The 17,642-nt window shown below is 44.5% G+C and overlaps 1 pseudogene; it reads left to right on the top strand.

Moving 5' to 3' along the window:
• Positions 1-6,495, top strand: part of LOC140988387 (uncharacterized) — a 119,238-nt pseudogene extending 112,743 nt beyond the window's left edge.
• Positions 6,496-17,642: the final 11,147 nt, after the last annotated feature.

Raw genomic sequence — 17,642 nt, 5'->3', positions numbered from 1 at the left:
CCTCACCAACGTGCCTAGAAACTCCCTGCACCTGACTCCATCTGAATATTGGTGCAACAAAGCCGCATTCTCAAATCTCCCCAAGTGTTCCTCGGGGTCAGTATGTCCGTCATACTCACCAATCTTAGATCGTCGGAAATTCGGAGGAAGCCCTTCCTCCAAGATGGCTAGTGAAAAAGGGCTTCTTCTCTTGGATACCGACGCTCTGCTTCCTACCTGCTCCCTCAACCTCCTTATCTCTTTCCACATCTCCCCCATCTCACTAATCTCCCCAGTTGGGAGGGGTTGCGTCTCCTCCACCCTGCTCTGGTGGACTTCAACATTTTCCTCACGTTCCTGACGAGCGGCCTGTTCCTCTACAAACACAGACTCTTGATTCCTTTTCATGGCCTCATCCACTGTCCGGGTGATAAATTGGCCCAACTGCTCCAGGGTCAAGTTCCCCACGTTCTCATTGGGACGGGTCTTGTCTCTTGACGAGGTTGTTCCTGTCTCGTCTCAAGACGCGGTTGTTCATGTCTTGTCTCAACATGAGACTGTTCGGGTCCCCTCTGAGGACGCGATGATGCTGAGGTAGCTCTTCTACTTCCTTTCCTGCCTACCATCTCTACGTCTCAACTCAAGTTTTCCCACAGACGGCGCCAAGTGATGCTCACGGGAAATTTCGGGTCCGATCCCAACGAGCGTCACTAGTTCAGACGTGGGCTTTAAGATCACCCTGAGCCTGAAATCAAGAATAAGACCGTTAGAAGGGGGCCAGGAGGGTGTCCTGGCGTAGCCCCTCCGACGCTCAAGTCAGAGACTGAGGATATATGAGGGGAGTAGCTAAGGGTGCTGCTGAAAACAATATAGTGAATGAAATAACCGTACGCTCAAACCTGGTATTTATAGGAGAATACCTGGACTTCTAATGGGCCCTTCACCTGTGGGCCCTAAATATGGGCCGGATCTTGATGGGCTCATCCATGGGGTATCATTCTGCTCTATAAACATCTCTTTGTTACATTATTTTATCAAAGCCTATAATATAATTTAATTGTGGTCAATATATTTCATTAAAATTAGTGGCCGATCAGGACCTTTATGCATGTAAGACTAGCGTGACCCGATCAAGACCTTTATGGATGTACTTGATCGAGCAAAACTTGCACTGTGAGATCCTCAGTAAAAAGTCAATAAAATTCAAGCTCGATATAATTGCAAGTAAACGATGTCAAGTAATAATATTGTGTACACGAGTACGAGTATCGTTCCTCCAGAGACTGTATTTCACAAATATTATTTCCAACTATTAAACTTTTAGCAACGATGATTTGAATGATTACTGACTACTAGAATGATTAAGTAAACAATTACTAAATGATTCATCGAGGAGATGATGAAATGAATAAGCTAAGATGATCAATTAAGGATTCAATTACATTGAAAATCTCGGTTCACCTACCCATCAGTAATTTAATTCATTCAATTCGACAATGATCCACGCTTTTGACAGGATTTCCTAACCAATTGAACATGCTCTCTCGAGGTATGCCAAACTAATTCAACACAGTGAAGTAATTAAATCTCTTTGATTATTTATCAAGGGTGAATTGCATGCGGTCTATGAAATCCCCTAGCTTTCGATATATTGGATTATGACTATCAACGTGTATCCGATTTTATTTTTCTATGCAAATTGTAAATCTACGGACTATGCTACTCGTTCCTATCACAAGTTATTCTCTCGAACTCACTCGCAATATGAGATTATTATTAAAGTTAGCTACTCTTTAATAAAGTAATGAAAAACAATAGCATAATCAAGAATCAACCAAAATTCGAGAGTTAAATTAACTAAACACGGTTTCGGGTAAAATCCCATTAAATTCCAACAAATATGAAAAGTTAGCATCTAGAATTCATGATAAAAGTATGCAAAACAATGTTTAAACTAGAAATACTTGACTAGGAAAAAACGCGAAGAACGGTGCCCGGAAATCTCTAGATTCTTCAATTCTAAGCCTTTTCTCTCCGCCAAGCTTCTTGTGGCTGCTGAAAGTTACTTCTTTCATTGCTCTAATCTCGCCCATATGCCATTTTTCGGCCCAAAATTGTTAAACCTTGCCCGGATGGAAAGAAATCTCGCGCACAAAATTTTCCAAAATTGAACCCCGCTCGAGCGGTAAGATTCTACCCCCCGAGTGCCAACTCCTCTGTCTTTCGTCTCTCAAAGAACACAAATCGCGCTCGAGCGGTAAGGTCCTACCGCCTGAGCGCTCAGCTTTTTTTCTAGCTTTTACACCTTCCTCCTATTTCAGTTTTCTTGCCATTTTGTCTGCAAATTTCATCAAATACGAGTGGGCCACGATCATATGCATATGCTGTAGAGCCCAAAATCAGCACACATAAAATCCATGCATTTATTTAATTGTTAAATTATTTAATCAAGTTTAAAATGATTTTTGAGATGCATGATTTATGAAATTGCATTATTTTAAATTATTTATTGATACCCCCTGGATGAGCCCATCAAGATCTGGCCAACAGGTGAAGGGCCACAGGTGAAGGGATCTGGCCCAAATTCCCGGCCCATATCTAAGGCCCACAGGTGAAGGGCCCATCAGAGGTCCAGGTATTCTCCTATAAATACCAGGTTTCAGCGTATGATTATTCATTCACTATATTGTTTTCAGCAGCACCCTTAGCTGCTCCCCCCATATATCCTCAGTCTCTGACTTGAGCGTCGGACGGGCTACGCCAGGACACCCTCCTGGCCCCCTTCTAACGGTCTTATTCTTGATTTCAGGCTTAGGGTAATCTTAAAGCCCACGTCTGAACTTGTGACGCTCGTTGGGATCGGACCCGAAATTTCCCATGAGTATCACTTGGCGCCGGCTGTGGGAAGTCTTGAGTTGAGACGTAGAGATGGTAGGCAGGAAAGGAAGTAGAAGGGCTACCTCAGCATCATCGCGCCCTCAGAGGGGACTCGAACAGTCTCATTTTGAGACAAGACATGAACAACCGCGTCTTGAGACGAGACAGGAACAACCTCGTCAAGAGACAAGAACCGAGCAGCCCCTTCACGAGACAAGGGTCGAGCAAACCCGTCCCGATGAGAACGTGGGGAACTTGACCCTGGAGCAGTTGGGCCAATTTATCGCCCGGACAGTGGATGAGGCCATGAAAAAGAATCAAGAGTCTGTGTTTGTAGGGGAACATGCCGCCCGTCAGGAACGTGAGGAAAATATTGAAGTCCACCAGAGCAGGGTGGAGGAGACGCAACCCCTCCCAACTGGGGAGATTAGTGAGATGGGGGAGATGTGGAAGGAGATACGGAGGTTGAGGGAGCAGGTAGGAAGCAGAGCGCCGGTACCCAAGAGAGGAAGCCCTTTTTCACTAGCGATCTTGGAGGAAGGGCTTCCTCCGAATTTCCGACAATCTAACATTGGTGAGTATGACGGACAGACTGACCCCGAGGAACACTTGGGGAGATTTGAAAATGCGGCTCTGTTGCACCAATATACAGATGGAGTGAATTGCAGGGTGTTTTTGGGCACGTTGGTGAGGTCAGCCCAACAGTGGTTTAACACCCTGCAGCCCAACTCCATACGTTCTTTTGAGGACTTTTCAGCTGCTTTCTTGCACCGATTCGCTAGCAACAAGAGGCACCAGAAAAATTATTTGAGCCTGTTCGTGATGAAACAACAGGAGTCTGAGACTTTGCGAGAATTTATCGAGCGTTTTAACAATGCAGCGCTGGAGATACCATCGGCTACCCCGGACATCATGATAAGTGCCTTCACCCAAGGCTTGAGAGGAGGGGAGTTTTTTAAATCACTGGTCATGAAACCTCCGTCGACCTATGATGACTTGCTGGCTCGGGCGGAGAAGTATGTAAATCTAGAGGATGCCCAATGGTATAGAAGGATGGAGCAGCGGCCCGGGGGAAGTAGGATGGAAGGGGGAGAGAGAGGAGGTAGGAAGAGAGGTTCAGGGGAGAAGGAGGAGGAAAAAAATAGAAGTAGAGGACAATTCTCATCACATGTTCCTCTGAACAGGAATCGCGATAAGGTAATGGAGGTAAGGGAGCCAGAAGAAAGGTGGGAGAAGTCGCATAGAGCGGAGGGCGGTGTTAGGATGCCTCCGGCGGACAAACGAGAGGCATCCTCATTCGGGGACCGACCGAAACCTCGCCCGTCTCCTAGGCGAGGTCGAGGTCCTCCTTGGATCAACCAGAGGGTCGGAGAGCCGAGAAGAGAAGGGCGGGGTCAGGATGTTCCTCGGGAACCTGTCGAGCCGAGGAAGAGAGCAGATGAAGATAACCACCCCACGAGAGGAATGATTCACATGATCTCGGGGTGTGCTACTGATGGAGACTCTGGGCGAGCTCGGAAAGCACACGGGAGGAGGTTGGAGAATTTTGAGATATCCAGGAGTGCAGACTTACCCCAAGATCCTGTCATCAGCTTCGGGCATGAAGACCTTCGAGGTATCGTGGCTCCTCATAACGATGCCTTGGTGGTGACAGCCACTATTGCAAACTACCATGTGGCAAGGATCTTCATTGATAATGGGAGCTTTTAAATATATTGTTCAAGAGCACGTTGGATCAGATGAAGGTGGAAGGGTTCGAGTTTGATCCGGTCTCCACTCCTCTGTATGGGTTAACGGGACATGCCATTCCGCCGCTGGGTCAAATTACTCTTTCCCTATCTTTGGGGCGCGACCCTCGGCGGGTAACAAAGATGATAACATTTACTGTGGTGGATACCCCCTCGTCATATAATGGAATCCTGGGGCGGCCAGTCTTAAAGGATTTCAGAGTCGTAGCCTCCACGTATCATCAGAAGTTGATGTTTCTTGTGGGGAAGGAAGTGGGAGTCTTGTGCGGGGACCAGAAGGTCGCGCGTCGGTGTTATGAAAGGACGGTGAAGGAGGAGGGGAAGAGGGCGCGGGTGGAAGTTAATATGATTAGAAGGGGGAGGAGTGGGTTGCTCGTAGCGAGGAAGGAGTTTTGGGAGGTTATGGAGGAAGAACCGGAGGTCATAGTGCTGGGACCCGAAAAAAATGCTCAGAATAGCCCGTGACCTTGACCTAAGGGTTAGGGAGGAACTCATTGCTTTCTTACAGGCCAATCTCAGCGTGTTCGCTTGGTCAGCTCAAGAGCTCACTGGGACGTCCCCGGATGTGGCGGAGCATCGGTTGAACATCTTGCCGAATGCTCGCCTAATAAAACAGAAGAAAGACATTTCGGGCCTGAGAAAGATAAAGTTATACAGAAAGGGGTCAGTGAATTGCTTGAGGCTGGGCACATTCGAGAAGTGCAATTCCCTACTTGGCTATCGAATGTTGTCCTAGTCCCGAAGAGTTCAGGGAAGTGGAGGATGTGTGTGGACTTCAGAGATCTCAACAAGGCATGGCCTAAAGATTGTTATCCTTTGCCTCGGATAGATCAGTTGGTCGACTCCACAGCTGGACATCAGTATTTGTGCATGCTGGACGCTTATCAAGGATAACATCAAATCCCTTTGGCTGTGGAAGATCAGGATAAAGTGAGTTTCATCACCTCTGAAGGAACTTTCTGTTACGTGGTCATGCCCTTTGGACTCAAAAATGCCGGAGCCACGTATCAGCGATTGATGGATAGAGTCTTTTCTGAGCAGTTGGGAAGGAATGTCGAAGTGTATGTGGACGACATCATGGTAAAGTCTAAGGATTCAACCCAGCTCATACCTGACTTAGTGGAGACCTTTTCCACCCTCAGGTCCTATAGGCTGAAGTTGAATCCTCAGAAGTGTATTTTTGGGGTGAGGAGTGGGAAGTTCCTGGGTTCTATGGTGACAGAAAGAGGGATCGAGGCCAACCCCGAGAAAGTTCAAGCTATCCAAGATATGGTCTCTCCCTAGGGACCCAAAGATGTTCAGCAGCTGACAGGTAGGATTGCTGCGCTGGCACGCTTTATCTCGAGGTCCGCCCACCGAAGCTTACCATTCTTCCGAACCTTGCGTAAAGCGAGAAAATTTGAGTGGGGTCCGGATTGCGAGAAGGCTTTCACAGAATTGAAGGAGTACCTTGCCGAGCTTCATGTCCTGGCCAAACCGGCGGCGGGTGAGCCTTTGTGGGTATATTTATCTGCCACTGAAGGGGCTGTAAGTTCAGTCCTTGTTAAGCTAGATGGGTCAGTTCAGCAGCCGGTGTACTATGTTTCGCATGCACTCAAAGGGGCAGAGATCCGATACTCCGGGTTGGAAAAATTGGCTTTGGCTTTGGTAGTGACAGCAAGACGCTTGAGGCCCTACTTCCTATCTCATCCGATTGTGGTGCTCGCTAACAGTCCATTGGGCAGAATCCTAACTCATTCGGATATGTCTGGCCGTTTGATCAAGTGGACTACTGAGCTAGGAGAGTTTGACATCCAGTATGAGCCAAGAACATCTATCAAAGCACAAGCCTTAGCCGATTTTCTGGCTGAGACCGTGCATCAAGAAAATGAGGACCCTTAGAAAGTATATGTGGATGGTTCCTCTTCGAAGGAGGGAAGCGGGGTGGGGGTGGTACTGATTTCACCAGCTGGGGAGGAGGTGAAATTAGCGGTTAGGTTGGATTTTCGAGCATCCAACAATGAGGCAGAATATGAGGCTGTGTTGGCAGGACTTCGAGCAGCCATGAATGTGGGAGCTACCCGGGTACTTATTTTTTCTGGCTCTCAGCTGGTGGCACAACAGATGAAGGGAGCGTATGATGTGAAAGATGAGAAACTTATTGAGTATGCTCGGGAAGTGGACAGGGTCAGAGAGAAGTTCACAGAGATTACATTTGTACAGATTCCCCGGAAAGAAAATGAAAAGGCAGACACTCTGGCCAAAATGGCTGGGATAATGGGAAGTTGGAAGAATAGAAATGTGGTCTTTCAGGTCGAACTCACACCTCACATGAGTTCACCTGCAGTTGAGCAAGAGGAAGAGGATTGGAGAACCGCTATAACTGATTACTTGAAGGAGGGAAAGCTTCCTGATGACCCTCGCGAGGCTCGTAAGTTGAAGACGAAATGTTCACGTTATGTGATAGTCGGAGAAGTGTTGTTTAGGACGTCTGTTGCAGGGCCGCTTCTTCGGTGTTTGAGTTATCAAGAGGCTGATTATGTGCTCCGAGCAGTTCACGAGGGATGTTGTGGAAATCATCTAGGGGCTTATGCATTGGCGAGGAAAGTGTTGCTCGCCGGTTATTCTTGGCCATCAGTGCTGCATGATGCTCAAGAGTTAGTGATGTCTTGTGATAGTTGTCAACGTCATGCCCGGTTACAGCACCGACCGGCGGCGATGATGAAGGCTGTCACGGCCGCTTGTCCTTTTGACCAGTGGGGAATGGATATTGTGGGACCTTTTCCTATAGCTCTTGCTCAGAAGAAATTTCTTTTGGTAGCAGTTGATTATTTCTCAAAATGGGTGGAAGCAGAGCCTTTGGCCAAAATCACTGAGAATGACGTCCTGAAGTTCCTGTGGAAGAGTATAGTATGCAGATACGGGGTACCTAGGAGACTGATATCTGATAATGGGAGACAGTTCCAAGGGGCCAAGATCCAAGCTTGGTGTAAAGAGATGAAGAGCCAACAAGTCTTTACCTCTGTAGCTTACCCGCAGAGTAATGGTCAGGTGGAGATGATTAATCGGACGCTGGTGCAGGGTCTAAAGGTTCGACTTGGCAGAGCTAAGGGTAATTGGGTGGATGAGCTACCAAGTGTCCTATGGGCATACCGAACCACTCCGGAAGAAGGAACCAAAGAAACTCCTTTCAGTTTGGTCTACGGTAATGAGGCAGTGCTCCCGGCTGAGATTGGGTTGGAATCGGCAAGAGTAGTGTTTTATGACGAGGACAATGATGCGAGACGCGCTACTGACCTTGATCTTTTGGAAGGAAAGAGAGAGGCTGCCAGCATTCACATGGAAGCTTATAAGAACCGCATTGCACAGTCTTATAATAGAAGAGTCATTCAGAGAAACTTTCAGGTAGGTGACTTGGTTATGAGGAAGGTGCAAGAGGAGCAGAGAGGAAAGTTGGACCCAAAATGGGAGGGCCCCTTCAAAGTGATCGAGAGGCTGAGCTCTGGAGCCTATTACTTGGAGGATGTGCAAGGCAAGGCTTTGAAGAGGCCTTGGAACGCTTATCACCTTAGGAAATATTATTCTTGATTCCATCATTGATGTATTTTATTTTCTGAATTTCCTTATGTAATCTGTTGGAATTCAATAAAATCAAGCTCCTTTTTTTTAGTTCATGAATGTTGTTGTATTGTGAAGGTGATAAAAATTTCATTTTCTTACTAAGGCATCGCCTAGTAGAGGAGCAGCGTGCAGGAGAGAAATTATATTTTCCTACTAAGGCATCGCCTAGTAGAGGAGCAGAGGGCAGGAGAAAATTTTCATTTTCCTACTAAGGCATCGCCTAGTAGAGTAGCAGAGTGCAGTAGAAAAATTTCATTTTCCTACTAAGGCATCGCCTAGTAGAGGAGCAGAGGGTAGGAGAAAAATTTCCTTTTCCTACTAAGACATCGCCTAGTAGAGGAGCAGAGGGCAGGAGAAAAATTTCATTTTCCTACTAAGACATCGCCTAGTAGAGGAGCAGAGAGCAGGAGACAAATTTTATTTCCCTGCTAAGGTATCACCTAGCAGAGGAGTTAGAGGGTGAGGGTGTTGAATTTTTATTTTCCTGCTAAGGCATCGCCTAGCAGAGGAGTTAGAGGGTGGAGGTGTTGAATTTCTCTTTTCCTGCTAAGGCATCTCCTAGCAGAGGAATTAGAGGGTGGAGGTGTTGAATTTTTGTTTTCCTGCTAAGGCATCGCCTAGCAGAGGAGTTAGAGGGTGGAGGTGTTGAATTTTTATTTTCCTGCTAAGGTATGAGCTAGCAGAGTAGTTAGAGGGTGAGGGTGTTGAATTTTTATTTCCCTGCTAAGGCATCGCCTAGCAGAGGAGTTAGAGAGTGGGGGTGTGGAATTTTTATTTTCCTGCTAAGGTATCACCTAGCAGAGGAATTAGAGGGTGAGGGTGTTGAAATTTTATTTTTCTGTTAAGACATCGCCTAATAGAGGAGTTAGAGGGTGGAGGTGTTGAATTTCTTTTTTCCTGCTAAGGCATCGCCTAGTAGAGGAGTTAGGGGGTGGGGATGTTGAATTTTTATTTTCTTGTTAAGACCTCGTCCAGCAGAGGAGTTAGAGAGCGAGGGCGTTGAATTTTTATTTTCATACTAAGATATCGCCTAGCAGAGGAGTTCGCACTCTGACGATTTTATTCACCTTAGTGATTTGAAAGCATCGAAGATAAATTCGGAAGAAGCAGTGAATGCAAATGCAAAATACTCAATGTTGCATAAAGCGAGTTCGTACATGCCAAAAGTGCACAAAAGTAAATAACCAAATGTAAACATCGCAAATGTTGCATAGTACTACGGAAAGTAAAGCAGTGCAGAAAATAACAGAATATGGCCCGAAGGCATACAATGTTTGCGTAAATAAAAAATGACATAAGTAAAGGAGCTCGGTCTAAGAATCGGGGGGGAGACTCGCTATGAAACCCTCAATGTCGATGAAGTCAGTACGTGCGCCTGGCGGAGGATATCCCTGGGCCTTGAAGAGGTCGACTGCACCCTCGAAACCCACCTCCAAGTAGTGAAAACTTTAGGGGAGCAGATCTCAGTGAACTCCTCTGACTTGAGGAATTCTTCCTTGAATGAAGAGGCTTCGGAAGCGTGTTGCGCCTTGGCATCCTTGAGGTCCCTACGGATTTGTGATGCTTCAGCTAGAGCATTCTTTAACTCTTCCTTCAGCCTCTGGTTCTCCTTTACGTGATCCTCTGTCAGTCGCTGGAACTCCTGTTTCTCTTTCAGAAATTCCTGTTTCTCCTTCAGAAGCTCGTCGCCGCGAGCTTGGGACTCCGAAAGCTCCTTAGCGTGTGTCACTTTCATCTCGTCAATAGTAGCCTGGAGATGTTCGCGGAGAGCCTTACCCTCGCGTAAGTCTTTGCAGGCGACGGACCTGATATCATTGGCGCGCTCCACCAGCTCCCCGGCGTACATCATGCCCTAAATAAGATAGATAAGAGTGAAAAGACGACAATAAGATCAAACATATATTGGACATCAATCTAAGGACTAAAAGGAGAAATATACCTCAGTGATACTGCTACATGTCCGGCGAGTGAGTTCAGACCACCCCAGTGAACTCATGAACGCTGAATCTGCGTCGGAAGGAAGCTGATATATTATCTTATGAGCCAGATGAGTAGGACCCCGCCCCACGATGGCCGTGTCCGGGGTGTATAGAGGATGCACCGCCGATTCAGGGGGAGGCCCCTCATCTGACTCGGACCCTTCTGGAGAAGAGACTGATACAACTGAGATATCAGAAATCTTACGTTTACCATGCTGTGAGACCGACGGGCTAGGATCAGTGGGTGCCTTCTTCTTACCAGACGGAGGTGGCGACTTGGCTCGAGGAGGCGGAGAGGATGCTCGCTTTGGGGTGGAGGAGGACGTGCATGCCTTCTTCTTCACGGCAGTAGGGGAGCCAGCAGGCCTCTTCACAGTAGTAGAGCAAGAGCCTGTTTTCTTCTTCTCAGCAACATGACAGTCTCCTTTCGTGGCCATCGTGACTACTGGAACGACTGACTTCTAGGGAACGGATGATGAACTCCCAGCCTTCTTTTTCGCAATCTCGCGAAGCAATGCAGCATTCATGACTCTAACACCTGCAAGTAAAAACAAGAAACCGAATGAGAATATTATCAAAGAACGCAATAAGCAAAAGAAAGATAAAAAGGGTTAAGAGGCGAGAATATCTACCGGCATTCTCCTTCAGCTTAATTTTCGCGGGACTCAACCCAGCGTGACACAGGAGATCTTCAGACAGGAGTTGGGGAATACTAAAGCATCGATCTCCTAATACACTCATTATCTACAGATACTCCTCATCTTTTTTATAACCCTTGGAAAATTTGGGTTTGGTGAAAGAAGGATACCAATCCGTGAAGCAGGTCAATTCCTTAGGGGGTTGAACAAAAAAGAAATATTTTTTCCAGTCCTTCACGTGACTGGGGGCCCCATCGAAGAGTTTGTGACTAGACCGGGAGGTCACATAGAAAGGTCTTTCTTTTGATCAGGACATAACTAAGAAGTAGGAGAAGGTGGTGCAATTCAAAGGGAGGTTTAGGGCCCGGAATAACACAACGAAACAGTTTATCAAGCGGAGAGCGTTGGGAGTGAGTAAACCTAAATGCACCTGATAGTACTTGCTCAATTCTTGAAGGAAATCGCACAAGGGAAAGCGAAGACCGTCATCAAAGTGATGCTGAAAAAAGGTATAATAGCCCTTAGGGGCTAGATAGGGTCGGTCCTCTGGGCTAGGAATGATGATTTGGTGAGAGGATGGAATGTGCCACAAAGTCCTAAGTTTCGACTCGCTAGTGGGAGGAATGTGGGATGACAAATGACCGTACCATAAGTTATCTGCTTCAGATATGTTCATTTGTTGGTTCACGTGACGGACTTCCTTACCAGGATGATTATGAGTGGTGACTTCCTCCTCATGGGAGTCGAGGGTAAATTCAGGATTAGCTAGGGAGGTCCTACTCTGGCTAGACTCACTAGACTCGCTAGACTCGCTATATCTTTCAGAATCACTCGAGGAACTAGACTCATAATCGGAGGAAGACATGATTTCTAAGGCTACTAAACAAATAAGGGAGAAAACTGACCCGGATGAGAAATACAAAATACCCAAAAGATAGGTCCGCGAGGATGAGCCGGCAACGAGAACAAGGATGTCCGCGCGGCAAGCGGCCCGGTGAAAGCGAGCGTGCGACAGGTGGGCTCGGCGAGGGCGAGCGTGCTGCAGGGGCGCTGGGCGAGCGTGGCAGCGGCGCTGGGCGAGCGTGGCGTGGCGGAGGCGCTCGGGCGCGGGGCGAGCGTACGGGCTGGGCGTTGAGGCGAGCTCGTGCGGGGCGAGGAGGCACCGGGCGAGCGTGCGGCTAGGCGTTTGGGCGAGCTCGTGCGGGGTGAGGAGGCACCGGGCTAGCGTACGGGCTGGGCGTTGGGGCGAGCTCGTGCGGGGCGAGGAGGCACCAGGCGAGCGTGCGGCTGAGTGTTGAGGCGAACTCGTGCGACGCAGGCTAGGCGCTCAGGCGCGCGCGTGCGCGGGGGCAGGCGGCGCGCTGGCGAGCGTGGTACGCGCTGGGGCGAGTGCCAAGCGGAGGGAGAGCAGGAGAGCGGGCGAGCCTGAGGAGCTAGGGCGAGCACTCGTGAGGGGCGAGCGCGCAGGGCGAGAGGCGTGCTGGGCGAGGGCGAGCGCGCACTGCGGCGAGGGCGCGCAGCAAGGCGAGGGGCGAGCGTGCGGTGGGGCGGCGAGCACACGAGGTGAAGGCGAGGGGCGAGCGTGTGATTGGGCGGCGAGCACTCTAGGTGAGGGGCGAGCGTGCGCGGCTGGGCGAGGGCGAGCTTGCGCGCTGGCGAAGGCGAAAGGGCGAGGATAGTGTGGTGGTGCGAGGGCGGCGCTGTGGAGGTGAATGCTCGGCGCGGCTGCTGTGTAGGTGAGAGCGGTGGTGAGGCGGGTGAGGCGTAAGCGAGTAAGAGCTACCGACAGAAGGGAATAGGAAATTTTGTGGGGGAGAATTGATAATGAAGTGAGGAGGGAACCCATATTTATAGGGGGAGCTCAGAACAAATCTTTCCTTTCAAGGCAGGATTACGATTTGATTTATTTCCCTTCAAAACAAGATTGCAATATGATTTAATTTGTTTTCAAATCTTTGGAGACTGACGAACGACAGAAAGGAAGTGCACGTCCTCACCCTTGCGAGTGATAATTTCTGAGGGTGGAGTCGTTGCCCCCAAACCCCCACGACCTGACCGGGCAGGTCGATCCCCGCGACCTGACCGGGCAGGTCGATCCCCGTAATTTTCGCAGCGGTGAACATCGTTCGTTAACGGCAAACAAAATAAATTTTTCTAGCACGGTGCGTCCTCATCGCCGGTAAACCAAGGACAACACTATTAATCGAACTTTGAACCTACGATTCAGTTCGACTCCGGAGGGGGAGACTGGTGATACCCCCTGGATGAGCCCATCAAGATCTGGCCCACAGGTGAAGGGCCACAGGTGAAGGGATCTGGCCCGAATTCCCAGCCCATATCTAAGGCCCACAGGTGAAGGGCCCATCAGAGGTCCAGGTATTCTCCTATAAATACTAAGTTTGAGCGTATGATTATTCATTCACTATATTGTTTTCAACTTTTGTTGGTATGGGGCTAATCTCATCGGCCAACAACTCTTCCAGAACTACTTTACTTCTAAGTTTGAAATCTGCAATGTATTTATGCTCAAGAAAAGTAGCATTTGTCGATACAAACACTTTGTTTTCAGTAGCATTATAAAACAGACCTCCTCTTGTCCCCTTGGGATAGCCTACAAAAATACACACTTCTGAACGAGGTTCCAATTTTCCAGTCTTTCCCTTTAACACATGTGCAGGACACCCCCACATGCGGATGTGTCTCAAACTAGGTTTGTGACCATTCAACAACTCTAGGGGAGTTTTAGGGATTGACTTAGATGGAACAATATTCAAAATGTATACTGCTGTATCCAGTGCATAACCCCAAAATGAGTTAGGCAGAGAAGAATAACTTAATATTGGTCTCATCATGTCGAGCAAAGTTCGATTTCTTCTTTCGGCTACACCATTTTGTTGTGGTGTTTTAGGTGCTGTGAGCTGTGACAATATTCCATTTTCAATCAAGTGGTTCTTGAATTCATAATCCATGTATTCTCCTCCTCGATCTGATCGAAGAGTCTTGATTGATTTGCCAAGTTGATTTTCTACTTCAGCACGGAATTGTTTGAACTTTTCAAATGTTTCGGACTTTCTTTGCATCAAATATGCATATCCGTATCTTGAATAGTCATCAATGAAAGTGATGAAATATTCATAACCTCCTCTTGCTTTGACATTCAAAGGTCCACATACATCGGAATGTATAATATCTAGAGGTGTTTTAGCTCTTTCACCTTTTGCCAAAAATTGTCTTTTGGTCATCTTTCCTTCAAGACAGGATTCAAAGACTGGTAGAGTACTTAATTTTAACTCTTTCAAAGGACCATCCTTCACTAGTCTTTCTATCCTCTCTACATTAATATGACCAATCCTTAAATGCCACAAATATGTATCATTATTTTCATCAGAAACTTTTCTTCTCTTAGGGGTTGGTTCAGCGACTTTGAACATTTCAGTTTGAAGTAAATTATGTGAAATTGGCTTAATAAAAAATAGACCATTCTCAACATAACCAGAACAAATATTCATACCATTCTTATTAATTGAAACATAATCAATATCAAAAGAAACATAAATAAATTGTTCATGCAACTTCGAAACTGAAATCAAATTGCGTTGGAAACCAGGAATAAAGTAAACATTGTTCAATACGAGTGGGCCACGATCATATGCATATGCTGTAGAGCCCAAAATCAGCACACATAAAATCCATGCATTTATTTAATTGTTAAATTATTTAATAAAGTTTAAAATGATTTTTGAGATGCATGATTTATGAAATTGCATTATTTTAAATTATTTATGTTTATGTGATGGACGTTAAATGTTTTCTTAAGTTTCATGTTTCAGGCGATTATTTGATGTGGGATCGAGAAAAAAGACCGGTGAAGTTATAGGCGATTCTTGAAATGTGGTATTTTATTTCAAGTCGAGAAAATTGTTATTTTAAATGATTATTGGAGTTTTAAGCATTTTAAAAAGCCTAATTTACTTATTAGGTGATTTTTCAGATTTTACGTTTTCAAAATTACTAAGTTGAATAGTAGGGATTTTTAAACCTTGCAAATTAGTTTATTTGATTTTTTAGTGGAGTTAAGTAATTAGATTAGTATTATTTTATTTCTAATTATTTAACTAAACCAATTTTAGCCTCTAATTAATTAATTAATCAAAATCTTTACCTAAACTACACCATACTCACGCACACACACAACACACACACACGTTTCAAACTTTGGAGATTAGCTAGGGTTCTTGAGTTCAGCAGCAGCCACCCCTCTCCCTTGCAAAATTTCTGAAGGTTTACATTGGTTTTCGAGCAAGAATCGTGTAGAAAGCGTTCTCTGGTCATCTGCCATATTCTACCGCACCGGTATTCGTCATCTTCAATTTTTTCAAAACAAAAAGCATGTATATTCTTTCATTCTTGCATCGATATTGTCATATTATTCGTGTTGTTGTTTATTATACGTGAAAATTCATGTATGTTGTGCAAGTTTGAGTAGAAATGTGTTGGATCGATTTTGAAACGTTTTTGGATCTCAAAACTCGAAATTTGCTGTCATTTTTAATACTGCTATTTTTCGGTCGATTTTCTAGAAAACTTTCAATATATAAAACGCAGAACTTTTTGATACCTTCGATTTGACAATAAATTCGAAATATTTGAATAAGAAATGAGTGAGTTATGATCGATTTCGTGAAACTGCTCAAACTGCGTTTTTCTGAAAAATGCGTTCTTGATGTGTTCTTGAAGTTTTATTGTTGCAGGTTTCGTTGGGGATCGACGGGTGATCGTTGCTGCATATAAGTATATCGAGAATGATGTTGGGATGATTGTTGGTGTTTCGTTTTGTGTCGTTAGGCACTTGGTTGAATTAGAAGTCGTAGGCATTGATTTGGTGTCAAATTTCGTGTTCATGAGTTGTATTGCGTTGTAGATTAGACGTCATTGTTTTGGGGCTTTTGTATGGGTTTAGTCAATGCCATAGCACCCTAGGACGAGTCTCGGTGTGTTGGTTCATGGGTCGTATGATTGAGTTAGGAGAATTAAGTCAAAAGTGTAGAGAAAGTCCGTTGGTTCGCGATTCCAGCTCCTACACGGACCCTTAACCGGACCCTAGCACGGGGTCCGTGCCCTTTTTCCTTCAAAATTCGAAATTCCAGCATGTACCCGAAGCCCTACCCGGACCCTTACACGGGGTCCGTATACCCTCTTTTAAAAACAAATAAAAAATAAAATTTTTTTAAGGATTGTTTTTGAGTTTGATGTCATGATTTAGTACGATGATTAAACGAGGTCGAGTGATGAAACTTAAAATTAATAATTTATTATATATTAAAACCTATATTTTAAAATTTAAGTTTCACTAAAATTATAAAATTATGTTATTTTAGTATTGTGTGTTTATATTTAAATGTCTTACTAAATATATTTTATCTTTAGATTTTCTACGTGTTGGTAAAATAATGATAACTCAAGCTAGAAAATTCAAATGGAGGTGATTCAAACATGTTTGGAATCCTTGAGAAATTATCTACAACTTTGCAGAAGAGATGATTGCCTAAAAAGTTGGTTAAGATGATCAAATTGTGAAAATATCAAAAGGAGGACAAATTTACTTTCACCATTAACAGCATATAGTAAAAAAATCATAACTATTTCAATATTTAACTAAATGAGGTGAACCAAGTAACCAAATTCATCTACAGACAATTTCCCACATGTTTACTGTTTTGAGCAGAGTCAAATTCGGTGATTAAAGTATTGGAACAAAGCATTGAAAGAAGGGACTTGGAATTGAAGTTGGAGGAGACAACGACTACTATTACAACTACATGGCATTAATAAAATTTTTGACCCTTTCTCTCATTTGGCCTATAAATAGAGGCTTTGTGCTAGCTTGAGAATCATTCTATCTCATTGTAAAATATAGTGTGAGTGTGTATAAAAGTTCTANATCTAACATTTACTTTATAGCAACTAACTTTTACTTTCCGCATCTAACATTTACTTTATCGCAACTAACTTTTACTTTCCCGCAACTAACTTATTAAATCATATATTTCATTTAGGCGATAGCGTGGCTCTGCCGGTTGTTCTAAATGAAATATTATGATTTAATACTAATATCTAACAATCTAACATTTAATTTATCGCAACTAACTTTTACTTTCCGCATCTAACAATTAATTTATCGCAACTAACTTTTACTTTCCGCAACTAACTTATTAAATCATATATTTCATTTAGGCAATAGCGTGGCTCTGCCGGTTGTTCTAAATGAAATATAATGATTTAATTTAACATTTATTTTATGCAGTTATATAATTATATAGTTATATATATAATCATAGGTACCATATATAAAATATCGGTGAATTCGGTATTTTCTATAGTGGGAACTATAATATATTAGTTGTGTGTTTAAATATTTAATTTTCTTAGAACTATTATTTATGGTGGTTTCCTTTGTTTTACTTTTAGTTAAACAATATTGCATAAACCAAGAATAAATCCTCGAGCCTTGACAAAATTTATAATTTGTAAACTTCGTTCTTGCATTTGGTAATCTATAAATTAATAAATTTAAACTTAAAATAACCTCTCTGTGGATCGATCTCGTACTTACGAAATATATTACTTGCAGACAACCTACACTTGGGTGAATTATAATTTAAGTAGTAGCAAGTTTTTGGCGCCGTTGCCGGGGAGGTATAAATTAAGTTTATATTTGTTAATTATGTTTTATTTATAAGTATTGTGTTGTTTTTTTTTTTGAGTATTTGGAGTCGAAAAAAAGTGGTAGACTTATTCGAGTATCTGAAAATAATTTAAAC

The sequence above is a fragment of the Primulina huaijiensis genome, chromosome 11 (assembly GCF_012295235.1).
Source record: "Primulina huaijiensis isolate GDHJ02 chromosome 11, ASM1229523v2, whole genome shotgun sequence".
NCBI lineage: Eukaryota > Viridiplantae > Streptophyta > Magnoliopsida > Lamiales > Gesneriaceae > Primulina > Primulina huaijiensis.
This window is presented reverse-complemented; position numbering and strand designations above follow the sequence as displayed.